The 19,348-nt window shown below is 39.7% G+C and overlaps 1 long non-coding RNA gene across 2 annotated transcripts; it reads right to left on the reverse strand.

Annotated features, from left to right (window-relative positions):
- Window positions 1-711: 711 nt before the first annotated feature.
- Window positions 712-9,294, reverse strand: LOC148653519 (uncharacterized). 2 transcript variants are annotated; one of them, XR_015941687.1, is made up of 6 exons: window positions 9,139-9,294; window positions 7,485-8,178; window positions 6,925-7,052; window positions 6,069-6,204; window positions 2,874-2,957; window positions 712-2,300 (listed from the first exon to the last, which is right to left on the reverse strand). It is a non-coding gene; the product is annotated as an uncharacterized LOC148653519 (long non-coding RNA). The 2 variants fall into 2 exon arrangements; XR_015941686.1 differs by lacking the exon at window positions 9,139-9,294 and adding an exon at window positions 8,836-9,125.
- Window positions 9,295-19,348: the final 10,054 nt, after the last annotated feature.

The following is a 19,348-nucleotide window of genomic DNA, read 5'->3' on the forward strand; positions in this document are numbered from 1 at the left end:
CAATCTGTGGTCTAGCACTGATCTTATACTGAATCTCTCCTAGGCATCTTCCCTGGGATTCCTCTGCTACACTATCAAACCTTAACTCAGTATGTTCTTTTTGGCTCCATTTACATTTATCTGGTCCACTGTAGCGTTTGAATTTATTATTTAAATGGTGATAAAAAAACCTGCAGGGAAAAAGTTAGCCAGGATTTTTGAGGCAGCTAAGTGGATGTTAAATAGTAGAAGTATGTATTCATTTGTTAGGTTTTCATAATGACACTCCCTGTAAGGCTGTATACTGGACTGGTACAAACTGGACACGAGTTTTGCACAGGGTCATTTCAAGTGCTCTTATGGTTCCATCTCCTCATTAAGCCAAAACCCCTAAAAATGTGCAAAATACTGTTAAGAATACAAGGCTGATGCAGGATACTGTCTGCAAGGTGTACCTGAAACAGATCCTGAAAACAGCTGACCTTTCTGTCACCACCTACTGGGGTAAGAGAAAGTCTTTTGTTCTTACACCCTACTTCTGATGTCTTCAAGGATAGGCTGTGAATTGCATCACCCTGTTTTAAGCCTGATTGTTTTCATGCTGCACAGCAACAGAATACATGGCTCTAGGGTGCACAGGAAGCAGTGTGTTGCCTGCATTTATAAAGGAATGAAATTAGAGGTTAGAAAGACAGCTGAAATCCATGGCCATATAAAACCAGTTCAAACAGATTATTTTAAGAGTTTTTGTTTTAACGATGCCAAACATTTACAAAGTGAGATGAGATACAGTAATGACAGATTGTCAAGGTTTAAAATGTTTAGATTGGTCTAAGTAATTTTACATTTTGCTCACATGCAGTTTGCAATTCATTAGACAAAATAATTTGTTTAAAAAAAACCTGTAAACACGATGAATTGGGTCATTCAATTACACTTTTCTAACCTTTATAAAAATATTCAGATTCATACCCATTGTTCGTTTACCCTACAGAATATATATAGGAACTACAGCTATGAAGTGAGAACACACAAAGATAGTACCTGCAAGAAACCTGAAGACAAACCCCTGCCTCTTCATGAACTACAAAAGCAGATCACTACTGGTGTCTATGCACTTCTAACAAGCTGTTGTGCACAGAACAAATTGTGTGGGGCACACAAAAAACTACTAAAGTCTAATCCAATTTTTTTGCTAGCATCTTTTTTACTCAAAATATGTGCTACTGAAGTCTGTAAGTTGCATAAAGCTTCATTTCTATACAGTATACAAAAACAGTACATCCTCAATGACCAATGAAAGCTGTAAATACAGAAAGGAGCATGCACAAGTCATTTGTGCTCAATGTCACAGTAAGCATACAGTAAACAAATAGTGGAATTCTAAGGCTTTTGCTAAAACAATATTTTGCCCATTATCTAAGAGCTACCTTCTCTTCATCTTTATAAAGGTTTACTGCATTAGAGTTATTTCAGTTGTACTGGAAGACTCAAGAGAACTCTTGAATTTTTTTTTTTTGTGCTCTGCCCATGTCAGTGCTTCGTTTTTGAGGTGAGAGCCAGAATGCAGCAATAGGTAGAAAATTGGCGCATGGCAGTGATGGAGCACAAGATGAGTTTTTTTTTTGCAAATTCTGAAGGCTCTAAAAACTGCTTATAAAGTTTAGAATCAGAATACAGAATGAGAGTTTTTCATTGTATTTTTTTATAAGTTTGTGAAAAGGACATTTTATACACTTTTTGGTGGTAACATAAGTCACCTTTTTCTTCCAGACATTCATCCATTTTATAACTGATTGTTCCAGTTTAGAGCCTAACCTGGCAAAAAACAGGCCCAAGGTAAGGTACACACTGGGCAGGACGCCAGTCCATCGCGGGGCACACAGACACACACACTCACACCTAGGGACAATTTTCCCAGAAGCCAATTAAGCGACAGGTACGTCTTTGGACAACTTTTTGTTATTCCTAATTAAAATTTTCACACAGTAACATAGATAGGAATATGGGCCCCACCTTCCTATATCTATATTAGGCATCTTTGCAGTTGACTGAAAAATCTAACATGCATTCTGTGTTACTACAGTACCAACAACATAAATGTGCATTCAAACAGTTTTACCACAACAGATCCCAGCTCTTGACTTCAGTGTTGTAAACGGCATTACAGAAATCCTTCACTACAGGAGCTGGCTTCAGGAAAAGAAACCTCTCTTGTTGCGTTGTATATGGAGATGTTGTCCATGGCTGTAGATCCACTCCTGGGAGATCTGGTAGAGGTAGTGGGGTGCGCTCTGTGAACATTGTGATGGCTGGAGCAGCTGTAGAGGAAGAAAAGAGGCAGTAATCTCACCTTCACTCTCTGGCACCTTCACGTCTCACAGTTAGAAGGTGAAAGCTACAGTAGCAGGTGCAGAGGTCAGGAATACGGCATCACATCACGTTTCTCAGCCATACAATAAAAAAGAGGCTGAACTGTTACGGATGTCACTCAGCAAGAGTTTTTAATATGCAGTGCTTTGTACTGCAACAAGACATGTCCATAAAAATCATTCCAAAGGGTGCAGGTTGTGTTTATACAGGACACACACATCACAAGAGTGAGTCTTTAGCTGACTGTTCTCTGTGACTTTGCATCCTCTGCTTTTACAAACAGAGGAATATGAGGCAGAGATCAGTGCGTGTTTATGGTATACTGGTCTCAAGAATATTTTAACCAGTAATATTTAGTTCTAACAAACAACCTAATGACCGAGCCTTATCATGATTGCTTTTACACTTGCACACACACGTTTTGGATATATACTGTACCAACACTAACATTTTAATAAAGAACAAACACAGATGGATTAGGAGGAAAATGAAAACGGCAGTTTCTGCTCTCCTTGTCTCACCTTAGTTTGAATCAGTGCCCTAGTGCCCGAGCTTGATAATTCTTTGCAGGTCTCCTGAGATTTGGTCTTCACAAGCAGCCGACTCTACAAGGTAACAATAAGGAAATGAATCTCTGTGCTGACAGTACGAACAAGAAAGAAACCAACATGTCTATAGGCCAAATGGAAGGCTTACAGGCTGACTCTCTGTACCACTGAAGCTTTATACAAGAACAGGGAACAGCAGCACTGTCGAATGCTCTTAAGTCTTTACACCTGTATTAAAGAAAATGCACTACAGCCTGAACCAAATCACAACTTTGACGTAGTTTTTCTGCATATACTGAAAGGGATATACTGCCATGACATTATTTGATGCATTTGATGACTATTTGATGCATTAAAACTAAAAAAAGGCAAATATTGGATGCTTCATATACAGCTAAAACAAAAAATAACTGAGGATTCACTACAAATAAAAACCCAAGAAGCACCAGCATAGACCAATGTAACCTGCCGTGTAAAAAAAGAACATTCCAATTCATCATTTGAGCCCTTATCATAGCTCACACGGTTAACACTGTTGCCTTACAGCTCTTTGGTCCTGTGTTCAGTTCTGAACTGAGCACCTTCTGTGTGAAGTCTGCATGTTCCACCCACTGGCGGGATATTGCTGGGTACACAAGTTTCTTCATTCAGACAGACATGCTTGCTAGTGTCACTGGTGTCTCTTTTAGATTGTGTGTGTGCAGCGATGGAATGGTGTCCTGTTCAAGTTGTAATCACTGCACTTCCAGGATAGATATTAATATTAATTACATCCATACATTGATATTATTAAATAATACGTTCGTATTGTAAATATTACACATTACAATATTCTCGCTTAAAGTACTCGTAAACAGAGTAAAGACAGATTTTAAAAACGTTGTCCCTTCAGCCAGAGGTATTTTAGAAATCCCTTGTTGCATCATGGAGCAAAACGGTGCTTTAAAATTCGCATCTAAACTCAAAACTAGACTTTCCAGGATATCCGGCACTGTTGGCAAAGCTCTTTCCAGATGCTTTCAGGGCCTGTAGAAAGCGTAAATGTCATTCCCTTTTGAATATTTTATCAGCTTTCTGTGGTGATAGCTACTGTTGAATGTCAAGAAAAAGAACAGTTGATCGCCAACGAATTATTAGTGCTATCCTGAAGGTATTGAAGACGTCCGTATACGCGGAGTTTCTGTAAGGATTATTCCGTGAGGCTACAATATTTCCTGCTCAAGCACTGACTGCGATGGTAAAGGAAGCCTATTAGCAGCCGTGTAAAAAAATCCAGGAAATCTGAAAAGATCTAAACAGGCTATTAAAACGAGAAAAACGTTCATACAACACAACACAGGGCAAGAATGGGTTACCGGACTCTCTCTAAATGTCCAGTCATGCCAACTCAGCACTATGCTATGGCATATAAAAAAATAGCAACGTATTTCTACTTTGCTAAACTTAATGCTTAACCGTATCGCATTTTACTAAAATATATTCAAGATGGGGAAAGTCTGATTCTACGTGTGCATTATTCTACATAAAAACGACTTTCGCGCAAAAACACTTAACATTTATTTTTTACCAATGCGTTTCAATCAGAATTTCTTTCTTGCTGGATTGCAGAAATGCTCCTTCATTCCCCCCTCCCGTTGATCGTTTATTAAAAACGAAGTTACTGCGCCATCTGTCGGTCAGAAACAAAAGCTTCGAGTTTTCCCGTAGCTGTCACTTCCGTGATCAAACGGTGACAGATTGCACAGTGCAGACAAAACGCTTACATCGCGTCTTTAGAAATAAACATTAATTTAACAGAGATAAACGCATAAGAATGGGGGCTCCGCGTGGCGCAGTGGCAAACATTGCTGCCTTGCAAAGCTAGGGCCATGAGTTCAGCTCCTGGGGTGCTATCTGTATGGAGTTGCTGTGTTCTTCAAGGTTTCAAGTGGGTTTTCTCTGGGTTCTCCGATTTCCTCTCACAGTTCAAAGACATACTGGTAGGTTAACTGGCTCTGGGAAAAACGGCTCTAGTGTGAGTGTTTGTGTCTGTGTGGGTGCCCTCTGATGGACTGGCGTCTCGTCCAGGGTGTGTCCAACATAGCACCTGCTGTTTGTTGGGACAGGCTCCAGCTCCCCCTGTACTGGATCATGTGGTTAAAAAATGGATGGATGGGAACAAGAATGGCCTATATAAAATAACAAAAAATGTAACCTTACTCAGCTTCATCAACAGATCCTCATCCCCACCTTACCACAGTCAGCAAAGTCACAGAGCTCCTCCAGACCAGGCAAATCAATAGGGATGGAGCCTCTCTCCTGCTCCTCATAGAAAGGTAAAGTCAGAAAATCCAATCATCCTATCAGCATGTTTCTGGGAGGGGGGGTGTAACCAGAGCTCCAGGAGAAAATATGCTCAAATGTACAAAAACCATGTTGCCTCCACACGGAAGGTGCCTCAAATCAAGAATTAAACTCAGGACACTGTAGCTATGAGGCCATTACACTGCCTGAGATGCCACTGAGTCACTCAAAAAGTGCAGTTATTTATTTGGTCGACATGTCTATCCAAGGTATTTTTTATATAACATACATATTTTGGTGCTCATGACCTTAACCACTACTCCTACACTGCCAAATCAAATAGGATTTGACAATCAGTACTTCAACAGGGTTAAGGCTAATATTATCCCGATTTCTAAGAAAGCGTTGTGTTTGGTTCCTGCAAAACATGAACCTGAACTATTTTATGTAGGGAACCACGAGTATTCCTGTAATTACTCTTGTGTGATTGATTGAATACCATGGGAGCTGAAGAAACAGAATTCTACCACAACACATAGTGATTAATTATTGGTAAGGGACCGAACTGGAGCACGGTGCTGATATCACCAGGGTCTGTGGCCCAGTTTTTGTCTGCTACCCTTGCTGGATAGCCCATAGCAGAGGATGACTCTGGTACCTTTCCCACATGATCTAGTATAGTTACGAATACGCACATTATCCAGTGCAGAATATATGCTTTCATTCTTTCAGAGTTTAGCTCAAGTAACCCACTGTTGTAATAATTCATCAAAATTCACACTGAAAAATAAAGGAGTCATCAAAAACTATTTCTTATTAACTTCAAAAAGTGCTGTGATCCTAACTTTTCACAGTGGCACACTAATTTCACGAATTTTTACATACCTCACCCACTGGGGAGATACCCAGTGAGGAAAGCAGTCCCTTCCGACTGTGGGATTGTGTCCACAGATCCACCAAGCCCAGTGTACTTTGTGCACCCTCCACTCTGCTCCACAAGGTGGCAGCATCACAGCTGAAACTTAAAAAGCAGGTACACTGAACATATGGTGAACAATTGCCTCCTATAATACAATGTCCCTGGTCAGGATATTTGGGCATTGCTATTTTTGAAAGGTGGAGGGAACAGTGTTTCTTACTGGCTGTGCCAGCAGCCATATCACTCATATCAACTCACAACTGACAACCCACTGAAGCTCAGCAGGTGGGAGCCTGGTCAGTACCTGGATGGGAGGCCTCCTGGAAAAAAACTAATGTTGCTGCTGGAAGAGGTGTTAGTGGGCCAGTCTCGCAGCAGGGGGCGCTCACCCTGTGGTCTGTGTGGGTCCTAGTGTGTTTCTCGAAAAGAGTAGAGGTGTTCCCCCTGGCCTTTACCAGTTATGGCTTCCTAATAATTCCCATCTATGAATTGGCTTCGTCAAACTGATAGTTGATGTGTGGTGAGCGTACTGGTGCACTATGGCTGCTGTTGCATCATCCAGGTGGAGGCTGCACATTGGTGGAGGTGGAGGGGAGTCCTCATTACATGTAAAGTGCTTTGAGTGGAGTGTCCAGAAAAGTGCTATATAAGTGTAAGGATTATACTAAATTAAATCAACAGTCTGCAAAGAACTTTTCAGAGCAATTTACTCAGCACTCATCAATGAGAGCTGAGTAAGTTACTATCTTAATCCATGATACAAAGCCTGTATTTGGTCTGTGCATCAACTTTAACTAGGCATGAGGTGAAAAAATGAAGTACCCTTGTGTTTGGGGCTCTGGAGATTTTTCAAGTAATTCTGAAAGCAATCTTGCCTCGCTGATCTCATCGCCCCCTTCCACTAATGGAAAGGAATCCAGCAGAACCTGCCTGGCACACACCTGAACAATCTGAAACACAAAGCATCACGAGTGAACACAACACCAAAGGAAAATGCATATACTGCACAAACACATGGGTATGGGATCGAGCACACTGCATACAGATTGAAATACTAATGCAAATATGAACATCTGACATAGGCCCTTTTGCACATTGCTTCTTTAAAATGCTGTTCCTCAGTTACTTGTAAACGGAACCACATAAGATTATCGCTGTTTACGCCCTTGTTTCAAGAACTAAGAGCGCGTAAGGAGCAACAATTAAATTGCAACAGAAGATGACGCAATTGAGCAATCTACTACATTTGCTAACTCAATGCCAGGATGACAACCCGAACCGTTTATTTAAAACATGTAAAAAGTTGCACATGAATTTGCAATGCTTTGTAGAGGAGTTACTTTTTACGTTTTGTATATAAATATGGGGGAATATGTTCAAACCTTTTGATGATTGGTCTCCAAGGCTCGTGTGAAGTGTGCGTTCACGTCTGAAGGTTGCAAGTGTTCCGAGTGCTTTGCAAAGCCCGCTGCACACAGGTAGTCGTCCTCAACGCTGGTGTTGTCTTGGCTGAAAGAATTCCATTCCCCAAAAGAGTTGTCCGTTATGGCATCGTTAGGCTCCTGACAATGGCCCACAATTTTAAAGCGGGGAAAACAACTCTCTTCGAAATCGCTCCAGGAATTATTTTGTTCATGAGCTCCTGACAGGTCCGTTGTTGACATGTTTGGCCCAAGGTTGAGAATCCCCCCTCCAGTCTGTTGCTCAGACTCTACGTGTTGTACAGTTCACAGCTCTAATAATTCACTCCAATAACTCAAAGAGACGAACATATCTTGTGCAATGGTGGAAAATCCGGAGGCATATATTCCATCGATAACTTTTCACAAAACTTCAAGTATTTTGCAGCTAGAGCATTTGGTATCTCTTGTCATCTCCAGGTTCTTTACATCAGTCTATATCGGTAGTTTCCATTTTCTCTGCATGGCAAATTTGAGCCGAACCGACCGTTACAAAGCGCTCTATGCCGTTTAACGCAGAAACAACAGTCCCGATGTACGGATGTAATGTACGGATATAGATTTCTTTAAATATTTTCTAATTATCTCTTCTTCGTTCGTAAAACGGTCCTTCAACCTGTGAAACAAAAAGGTGTTAACATCTTTCTGCTCATAAAATCTCCCCAAGGCGAGAACTTAATAAGACGACTAACCAGAGTCTCTTGCATTAATACACACGGATGCAGCTATATTACACAATTTCCCCACCTCGACTTTGTGCTCTCCACATTTAAGAAGTTGCGAAATAAAAATTGTTATGTTATTGCATTACATGAATTTCATTCCTTTTGAACGAGTCTCCCGGCCGACAGCTGATTTTTATTAATTAACCATTGCCCTTATGATAAGAAGGTTTCCATTATAATAGTAATACTTAATATGAATCATATTATTGTGTTCCGCTTAACAGTTGCAGTTCTGTAATAGCAGACCCTTTAGGCTAAAACAAAAAATTAAATTCCAAAAACGTTCGACATTCACATAGCCAAATTTAAGACACTAAAATACTTGACAGGGTCAACATACACTGATCGTTAATACCAGTTTACAATTCATATTATTGCAGGAGTGAGTGACAAATATAGCTAGCTCCCTTACTGTAACATTATACTACTTCCTCTTGCAGGGTAATAACACCTCGGCATGTAAGCGCAAGATATGTGATATGTGAAAAGCAGTGATTTATGTTGAGAAACGCGAATAAAAATAACGATGTACAGGAGTTATTACTTACATTATAATTGTTTTTGCATTGTTAAGCTGCGGAAATCTACAAAAAGACGCTTAATTGAGTTTTTCGGTAACCTAACAACCAGCTTTAAATCATTAGGTAGTTCGTAAATCCTAGAAAAACTAAATTTCACGGGTAATGAAGGAATAACTACATTATTAACGAATGCTAGTTTTTTTTTTAATCACCAAGTTCTCTGGCGCTTCCACCTGTTGTTGTATTAAGTTAAATATGACTAGACTGTCGACAAACAGCAAGACTTCCGCTCTTTTTGTTACCATACATAACATAAAGAAAGACCCCTACCTTTCCGGTGTCGTCACCTTGTTAACAGGTGTGATCTCGCAGTAAATAAATGACAGGGCATTTCCTGCTCTCAGGATCCACCCCCAGCTGACAGCTCGCTTCAGGTGAAACTTTCAGCTCTCTGCTGCTCTCGGCAACGCGCAGTGGAATTTTGTGTCGAGCGCGGCTGTGTGTGACATGAGGATATGGCGACATTAATCGGTTAAATCTTCATGCTCGATTAGCTGAGAAGCTGAGATTGCAACCTGCAATCAGTGGACTGATAAAGTTTTGCTTTTAAATTGCTAAGAAAAATAAAAACGTGCACCAGCTGTTCGAAACAATTTTCATTTAGTTTTGTTATGTATCCCATACCTGATTGATAGTAGGAAGTTAGCAGCCTCCACAGAAAATAACAACTTGCGCCATTATGGCAGAATCATCAGTCATCAATCGTCGCCATCACCACCACCAACAAGATGCTACTTATAAATAAGACTGAGGTGTAGAATAGATAGATAAGATAGATAATACTTTATTAATCCCATAGGGAAATTGATGTGTTACAGCAGTCCAGCCCAAGACAAGCAAAACAGACATCAGAATAGTTATAAAACAAAAGACAAACAAAATAAATAAAAATAGATAAATACATAGGTGTGTGCAAAATGTGCTGATCATAGTCACTGTAAAAACAATAAAATATGTGCAAAATGTGCATAGGTTTATACAGACTGATTGTCCAAAAAGTACAATGGAGGAAACATGCTGTCCATAGTGGAGCAAATGAAGGGCTAACAGTCCTAGCCTAGGGCAGCGTTATACACCCTGACACTGGAGATGGTTAAGATGACACCACTCCACAAAATTGGTAATCAAGCTCCTATATTCCTCCTCCCTCCCCTCTCTAATACACCCCACAATTGCAGAGTCATCCAAAAACTTCTGCAGATGACATGTCTCAGAGTTGTACCTGAAGTCAGAGGTGTAAAAGGTGAACAGGAATGGAGCAAGGAATATGTTGATACATCATTTACATATTCTAAATAAGGTGGGGAAGCAATTCAAAAGGGAAACAAAATGTAAGTATTCATAGTTAAAAGCACAGAAATTAAGGGATATTATATTAAAAGTGCATAAAGGCAGCAGCAAGGCCTCATTATGAATATTATGTACAGTTTTGGTCATTACTTTTCAGTGAAGACACTGCTGCTCTGGAATCAGCGCTGAGAAATGAATTTAAATCTGAGAGCCTCTTTACCAGAAGAGCCCTGGGGGTGTCGAACAAGCTGCCCAGTCATGCGATTGATTATCGACAGTCTGGCTTCTTTCAATAAACAATTGTATAAGAGCCATGGATCAATCACCTGGTTACTACATGGGCTCCTCGGGATTGCACCTGTTCTACTGTTCTCATTCCAAGGCTCGATTTAAACTGTGGCTCCCGGATTACCAGACGATCTTTATAAATCACACGAAATGAGTCAAATAAATAACATGGTTTACTTAAATTTATGTTAATAACAGTCTAACATACTGGATATAAACTATAGGTATAATAAGAAGGAATTTATATACATCGGGTTAATCGGATAAGAATGACAAAAGAAATACAAAAATCATACATTTTAAGATCTCGTGTCTGGTGTCTGTCTCATCTTTGCTGTTCCTCCTGAACGCTTCCTGAAATCAGACAGGACTATGCAGTTTACCATTGCAATCCTAAAGCGCTTCCAGAAATCTTGCAGGAGAGGTCGCCAGCGATCCACGTGTACAAGTAAAATACTATTTATTTCGTGATCTTAAATAATAAAGGCATTGCAAAGTAGTTCCTGTTACTTAGCAAAGTGCAAAGGTGCACTCACAATACCAAGTCCGTTAAGTGGAAAAAAAAAACTGACGATATAGCCCATACGTGAAATTGTGCACACCATTTACTACTCCTGCTTCAGTATTTGGAGAGAAAATAAAAAGCCTTTTCCAAAATCCTTATTTTTCTCGATTTAACTACAATTTAGTATAACTACAGTATTGCCAAGCTGTTAATTAGTGTTTGTTGTCGCACCCAAGAACTAAATTATATTACAAAGAATGCTTTGGTAAGGTTTGGCGTTGCCTCCTAATCCTCACCCACACACCTAACTCTTACCGCTGTGAACTGGAGCCTAGTTTCATGTTCTGCCCTGGGCTAAACATCTGTCCCCTCAGCCTCCCCCCGTGGGACTCGGCAGTCTGTAAATCTGCACAGGCTGAGGGCTGCGCTCACAGGTGTGGTAATTACTACTGGCTGTTTTCCCTTCGTTGACAAGCAGAACAAGTAATAAAGAGATTTTGTAACATCTTGGTATAGTTTTTATGAACGTTTCATGGTAAGTGGTTGGCATACAGTACTTGTACAGCAAGATTATACTAATCCTTGCACTTGTGACTTTACTGTATGTATAGAGAAATCAAGCCACAGTTTGTCTACCTGAGGTCAATGTCAGGGGCTCTGCTGCCGGATGTCAGATAGCATTGGGAATATCAGTCCTCACTCTCTTAAAGGAAGTAAGACGGACAGATTTACACCATCATGTTAAAACAGATGATAAAATCACCTGTTACCATCAGCCACATGGGTAGAGGCTGAATAAAGATTGAAGTGAGACACACAAAACTAGAACTTTTCTAGAATGCATCTTGATCATGCTGCTGTTTTTCTCAAGGCCAAAGCAGTGCCGATTCTAGAGCCCTTGTCCTTCAGGAGGGTTAACAAATAAATGAACAGTAAACCTCCAATTTTTCCAGACATGGATAGAAAATTTATTTTGATCACTTAAGCAGCTTATTTATTTAATGTAGTAATTTGGATCTTATTTGGAACAATAACATAAACACCTTACAGCCCTCAAAGACCCTACTTGACTGCAATTCAAATTGGTTGCATCATTGATTGAATAATTTGGCCTTTAAACACCTTCTGGACTGTGGGTACTCCAGAATCAGAATGGAAGTCATAGTTGTGTTCACCTCCAGCGCTTATCAAGACGCATTGTCCCTTGAGTTTTATATACGATATGTATCCCTACAAATAAAAACAGAGCCATGATAGTGATGGCCTGACGAGCTCCAGGGCACCTGGTTCAAATTCCACAACACTTTCCACATGTGGAAGGAACTCGTCAGGGCCACCCTTAACGAGATCAGGCCGAGCCTATCAGCCTCGTTAAGGGAACCTCAAACACTATTTAAGCCCTGAGGACTCATCCCTCTGGGCTCAGACATTGGATTACAATAGGAGTGCATATTTACTCTTCTCCCAGGATCTTGCGCTCAGATATCTATTGATCATCTGATTAACCCACAAACCCACAAACCCTCACTGCTGAACTGACTGACAATCATTCATTTGCCGTGCCCCATTTTCCACCCATGGGCTTGGTGTCACAATAATAACAGGACAATTTTCAGATGCTAGAGCTAACAATTAAAATGGATCCATTTTAAACAGTGTTCAAGAATCTGCTTGGGCAGTGTATCCTTTCTGTAAAGCTGTTGTGACATTACTGTATTAAAACAATACATTGGCAGACATAAAAACTGATATCCTTCACCTTTTAATTTAGTTAATTCAGCGGAATGTCTTACATACTGTTTGGCAGATTTAGCGAGAGATCAGTAAAGCTGAGGATTATAATTGGGAAACAAGTATAATTTAGAAATGACATTTATTTATACTTTAATACAATAGCTAAAAAAGCCTTTGTTTAGATGGACAGAATGAGTTATGTTTACCATATGTGGAGAAAATTGCTAGATTTAATAATTAATTTTATAATTATTTGAACAAATTAAAGCACGCATGTGGAATTACTGTTTTCATCTAATTTATTTTCTCTCATTAATAACTGCATTTGTGTCATAATTGCAGGGGCAACAGAAAGGCAGCTCCTCTGTTTTGTTAGGTGCTTTATTTTGTTCCCAGTGCAGGAAACAGGGATTGTACATACCAATTACTGAAGGCCGAAATTCCCAGCAGCTTGCTTTTTGAACACTTTAATGCTGTCCTATTAATTATGCATCGAGGTGAATGATTCTGTCACTGTCTGCCAGAGCCTTGACGTGTGTGGTTTAGCTGAAGGAGCAATTTGACATTACCTAGTAATTGTGCTGTAAAGGGTCAGGGAAGTGCACTGTCTGAAAGGCTCTGGGCTGGGGAGTCTGTCTAAGTGAGTGCTGTAATGCAGGAGAGTTCTGTGTTAAAGAATCATGGTCTGTCGTGCACAGAAAAGTGAACACCACAAATAGGCTGAAGGTCTAAGCATTACAGTACGTTACAGAGCTTAAAACAGAAGCACAAAGTCCGTCCATGCTGCATTCTGAACAACCTAAATTGGTTCACAGATAAGTAATTCTTGTTATTTACGTCCATCCATTTTCTTACCGTTTCTCCATGTTGGTGGAGTACACCCTAGACAGGATGCTAGTCCATCCCAGGGAACATACAGACACAAACACAGACATACTTACGCCAGGGCCTCTTTTCCCACGTAAAAGTCAATAGGTAAGGTGGTTAGCCTACCAGTGTGGACTGTTGGAGATAACTTGAGCACCTGAAAGAAACCCACACAAACCAAGGGGGAACATGCAAACTCCACATAGCAGCACCCCAGGTCCAAAACTGAACCCAGGGCCCCGTTCTTGTGAGGCAGCAATGCTAACCACTGTGCAATTACTATTAAATGAAATAAACCAGGGTGATATGTGTGATACATGAATATTACCCATCAGTAGTAGTGGCCATAGTTGTCACATAGCACTTAGATAAGCTACAACTACAGTCAGCTGAGGAAGTCTGGAATATCACACAACATCCTTTACTCACAGAAACCCAGAGTGTGAGTTTTCTAATCTCAATGCAAATGTGTTCAAAGTGTTTTCCTGACTGGGCTTGCCAATGTTGACTCGCCCCTGCGCTGTGCATAAGAAATCCAAACCATTCCATGGGTATACCCCAGCTCTTAAAGTGATTACTCCGAGGGAAGCTCTGCTGCACTTCTGCATTATCAGTCCACTCCCTCATCACAGCTTGCAAGCTAGTCCACAATGGGAAGGTGTGCAAACACCCAACATTACTGTAATTTGTAATGATTTGAGGGAAAAACAGTGTTTTCTGCATGGAGTTTGTATATTCTCTCCGTGTTTGCATAAATTTCCTCTGGTTGTTCCAGTTTCCTCCCACAGTGTGAAGATATACTGGTAGATTAATTGTCTTCGGGGAAATTGTTCCTAGTGTGATTGTTGTGCTTGTCTGTGTTTGTGTGTCCTGCAATGGATTGGCGTCTCATCCAGGATGTAACCCTCCTTGCACCCAATGCATCTCGGGATAGGATCAGGGCCACTGTGAGCCTGAATTGGATAAGAGATTATTGAAAGTGATGTGGTGATGTGACCCATTATAGCTTAGGTACATCCTTGTCTGTATTGACAGTAGGGAAAATGAGAAAACAATTTACAGAACCAAATTTCTGACGAATGGTGCCACAGTTTAATTTTAATTTGGAATGTATAAGTCAACCTTTAACCAGAACACAATGGATGAAGTAGAAGATGTAAGATGCAGAGTGTGTTTTAAGTACCTTCAGCATCAAAGGCATTAAATATGGACAAATCTCCGAATATAACTGAGAAACTCAATACAAAAGGGGGAACATAAGTGCCATATATAATCAGAAGGATGTACAAGTCTCTCATGAAGTTTATGTAAAACCAGAATGCACTCTGCTTTCTTCTAAATACAGTCAACACACTTAGCCTTAATAGAGCAAGGACTGGGCCCCTGAAATTGTGTTTTAGCTGTATATAACTGTTGACCATGTGTAACGACTGTGTGGCTGGTTTCTGTTCTGTAGTTTTTCTAATGTCTCCCATTAGGCTCACAGCTGTTTGCTCTGAAGGAAGGGCATGTTATGTATATCAACCCTTCTGTAACCCTCACCTCATTGTTTCCTCATTGAGAAAGGGAAACACAAGCTTGGTATTCATTGTTTCACAAACGCTCATAAACCCTTCCATAGTCTCTATGAGCTACAAATTGGGACCTTTGTTTTTAATCAAACTTCCTTGCTAATGGAATTGGAAATTGTTTGGTAGTCTCATCTAAAATGAATTCCATCTTTTGAAAAGTGAAACTTTCTTTTACCTGGTTTAATTTGAAATTGATAAATGCTATGCAGTTTGGTGAAAAAAATATGTGGCATAACTTTCATGAGGCAAGTTACTGTTGACCTGTCCTTTTCTTTTGAAATGATTGCGTTTCAAAATTCAAATGTAATTTAAAACTTAATAGTGTAAATATATGTTATGTTTTGACATTTAACAGACAAAATAAAAAAGGCAGTCTGACAGCAGGAACAAAGCAACAAACATCTTAACCTACTATGACTGCTCCAGCCCTGTCTTCTAATGATTGACAGCACTGTCTCCAGCTTAGTCGAGTGTATCATGGCTGATAAGACATTTGAAGAAACTCACACTGGTTGATGTTGTCTCATTGAGTGTTGTTCTAGACGTTCTGCAGAATCGCTCCTCCAATGATAATGCAGACCAATTTATAACTAGAGTTGCTCTGCCACTAGAGATGCTCTCTGAGGGCCCAGGTTTGTTCAAGCCTAGATCATGTCACTAGCTGTGACTGGGATTCCCTAAGCAGGGGCAAGCAACTGTCAAAGCATCAGTGTGGTAGCATGGGTAGCAGTGACTCTTGTGTCTTCACTGGCACCTGTTGATTTACAATGGCATCAGTGTAACACGCCTCCACATGGTACTGCCTCACCTATAATACACTGTGAAGCTTGGCTTGCAACATATGCTCTGTCATGTGGGCATGTAAGGTTTCCTTGCTCTTCATGTGGGTACTAGAGATGTTGCCAGAAAGTCAAATCTGGAGCAATGGTCAAACCCAAATATGGAGGGTATATTACAAGAAAATACCATTCCAGGACTTGCTTTTGAAATGTGCTCTAGAAAGTCATTCAGGGCATTAACAATGACATGGAAATGCTAACAGTTAAGCTTTTCCTATTGGGTAACCAGTGTAAGAGGCAGTATAATGAAAACAGCTGTTGTTTTTTTTCCTCTTGTGCGTTTGTATTGAGTCACAACTGTGGAGTGTCTCTCCTTTGCTTTCTGAATGGTGTGAGTGTGTGAAACCCCAGCACAAGAAGGAGTGGCCCGTGGCTGGCCATCTCTCCAGTGTCCTAATCCAGTCCTTCTCGATTGTGGGTAGACCTCCATTCCCAGCTGGTGAAAGCTCTATTGCTTCCATTGTGTCCATTGTTGATTGTGTTTTATCTGGATATAGATCAGCCACAGCTGTGTTATCTTGGACTAGCTTACCACTTATTTCCTTCACAATCCATCCAACATCAGAAAGTCTTATCCTTGGGGAGGGTCACAGCAACCCAGAGACTTTTCCAGAGGCCTATTGACCAGGCAGGACTGCACCCTGGGTTGGATGTCAGTCTAAATACAAGGCTCACACACAAAGGAAATATTTCAAGATGACAATTAACCCTGCCAGTATGACTTTGGAAATTGGAGGGAAACTGAAGCTCCTGTGAAAAAGACACCCTGTCTGGAGTCAAATTCAGGACGCAAGAGCTGTGAGCCGGCTGCGTTAACTGCCACACCAACTCGCTGCCCTCATTATTATTATAATTTGATCTTGAATGATTTTTTGTTTTATTGTGAATTGTAGTTAAAAGGTTTAATCATTTGTCAATCTTCTAGATGGATACCCTGATTCAAATCTGGCCATGCATATAGTTTTTACTGTTTTTACTGTTACTGTTACTGTTTTTAACTTGATAGACTGATGTACACACTATAGGAAAAAATGGACCTGGCACAGTATAAGTGTTTCAAAAATTAATTTACATCCAAAAATCCTCTGTCTCTAGGAGACTCAGTGACATCTTTGTTTTTAAATCCTGTTTAGTCAGAACTACGGGTAATATATACTGTAACACACAGAACATATTGCAATGGGAGATTGGTTTGTTTAGGTGTGCTTTGCAGGTTCAGAAGGTGAGAAGTACATATATTATAATTATAATTTCATGAAAGGGTCAAACCCACTTGCAAGTCATTTTCTTGGCTGTCCATATCCTATTCTCACCAGCAGAGGCCGCTGTCCCGTCCCTCACACTTCCTGCCAACCGTCACATGGTAGGGCAGTGTAGGGGCTTCTCTGCTGCCTGGAACAAACTTGACAAATGATATTCTTTATTGTTGCTTCATACAGTGGGGTTGACATGCCTTGTACTTGCCACAGTGGTAATTAGAAAAGGAAGCATGAGGCAAATATCTATCTGAAAAATCCTTCCGTGGCACTCCTGCCAAGATTCAAAGGCACCACTCCTGCCAGAGTCTGGTACAATGATAACTAGTTTCTGCAAAATGGATGTTGTTCCTTTCTAAACAGGGCAAATGGTGCAATAATATCATGTGAGCCAGCCATAATAAGAGGTTAATAATGGCAACAATGGTTTAAAATGTGCATATAAACAAACATACAACTGTTAACATCTCTCTTTTATCTGGTATTCATATTACTTCAGATCCTGAACAAATATTAAAGAAAATGTTTTATGTACTGTATATGCGATGCGAGGAATATGCCTAACAAAAAATAAATAAAAGTTTGCTTAAAGTTAACTGTGTTATGTGACAAAGACACAGGTTTCAGTTTGTATGTTATTTTGTGTTGTACAGAACAGACTTGATACAGAGTATTTCATGAAACTGCACTTTTATACTCATGAAACCTGCTGGGTCAAAGGGGAACAATAGATGTACTATGTCCCTTTCCATGCTAGATGGCAAAACTGAATTTTCCTAAAGTTAATTAAAATTCATTACGGAATTTAATATGGAATTATAATTCAAAACAGAGTGTAAGTGATTTTTTCCAAGTAAACAGATTTTTCATGTTTGTAGGGCAATGACTGGATTTTACCGAAGTATCCAAATCAATGTTCCATGTGGTTGAAGACAAAACAAATTGGTTGTACAATGAAGAATTGTACAAATAAATCTCACAAAAATCACAATTTAAAACTGGTCCTTTTTATCCAGGTCTATCCAGAAAAGGCATAACTACTAGAATTCTTCAGCTAATGTAAAGACTCCAGTGCTTCAGAAAAAAAAGCTAAACACCTTCTCAGAACAGTACTGTTAATTTCACTTTTTTCTATATAGTTACAGGTATGGTTGCCTCCAGGCAACGCATTAGCAAATTTGCTTCGCTTTATGTCACAAATTTTTGTTTTGTTTTTAATTGGTGCATTTAGTTTTTTTATCTGATAGCCTTCTGGGGAAAAAGGAGTTGTGGCTTTATGCCACTTAATCCATTCATGTCAAAATCACTAAAATACAAACACAGAAATGCATTATTAATGGAACACTGACGCAGACTAGTCAGGACATGGGACGGGACCTAACAATATTGGTTTCAATTTTAGTGGAAACTACTTTGTGATACTGTTCTCTGTTACATAGACTTTTGTTTGAAAAGACATAAGCATTTTTCATTAGAATAAGCTTTGCAATTTAAAATTCCTTTTGTGCACGTGTTCGTATTTCAAATGAGGTTTCTGCTTCGGATTGAATTGGCATTACTAGCTACTCTGCCACAAACAATTCCTAAAAACATTATTCAGAGCAGGTGGCCAGGAGTGGATTATGCATAATGCCCATTTCTAGCTCAGATTAAGTTAAAATGAGAAGAAGCAATTTTCTGCTGAAAATAGTGAAAACGTAGAAAACATAAAAATGTACACATAAATAGCATGAAAATTCAGATATAATCATCTTTAAAACTTTGAACCAGAGTGGAGACATTCTGACACATTAGCACATTATTACCAAAATAAGTCTTAGGCCCACCTTTTTATGCCCAAACTTAAAACCCTACATAAACATTTTAAGCTTATGTAAAATTAAAATGTAGTTGCCAAGGCATCCTTCTAAAAACTATCATGCTAGAAGCGAAGAAACTCTTTTCAGTCTATGAAAATAAACATTTCCCCACTAATCTTGATGTGTTTGGCTCAACTAAAGAAATAAACATAATGTAAAGGCTTAGAAATGTGCTGTGAATTTATGTTTGGTGATATTAATATGCTCATGATTCAGGTTACACTATAACATCAACTTATACCACTTTTAGATCCGTTAATGGCGTGGTGTC

This window comes from Lepisosteus platostomus, chromosome 10 (genome assembly GCF_059453375.1).
Source record: "Lepisosteus platostomus isolate fLepPlt1 chromosome 10, fLepPlt1.hap1, whole genome shotgun sequence".
NCBI classification, from domain to species: domain Eukaryota; kingdom Metazoa; phylum Chordata; class Actinopteri; order Semionotiformes; family Lepisosteidae; genus Lepisosteus; species Lepisosteus platostomus.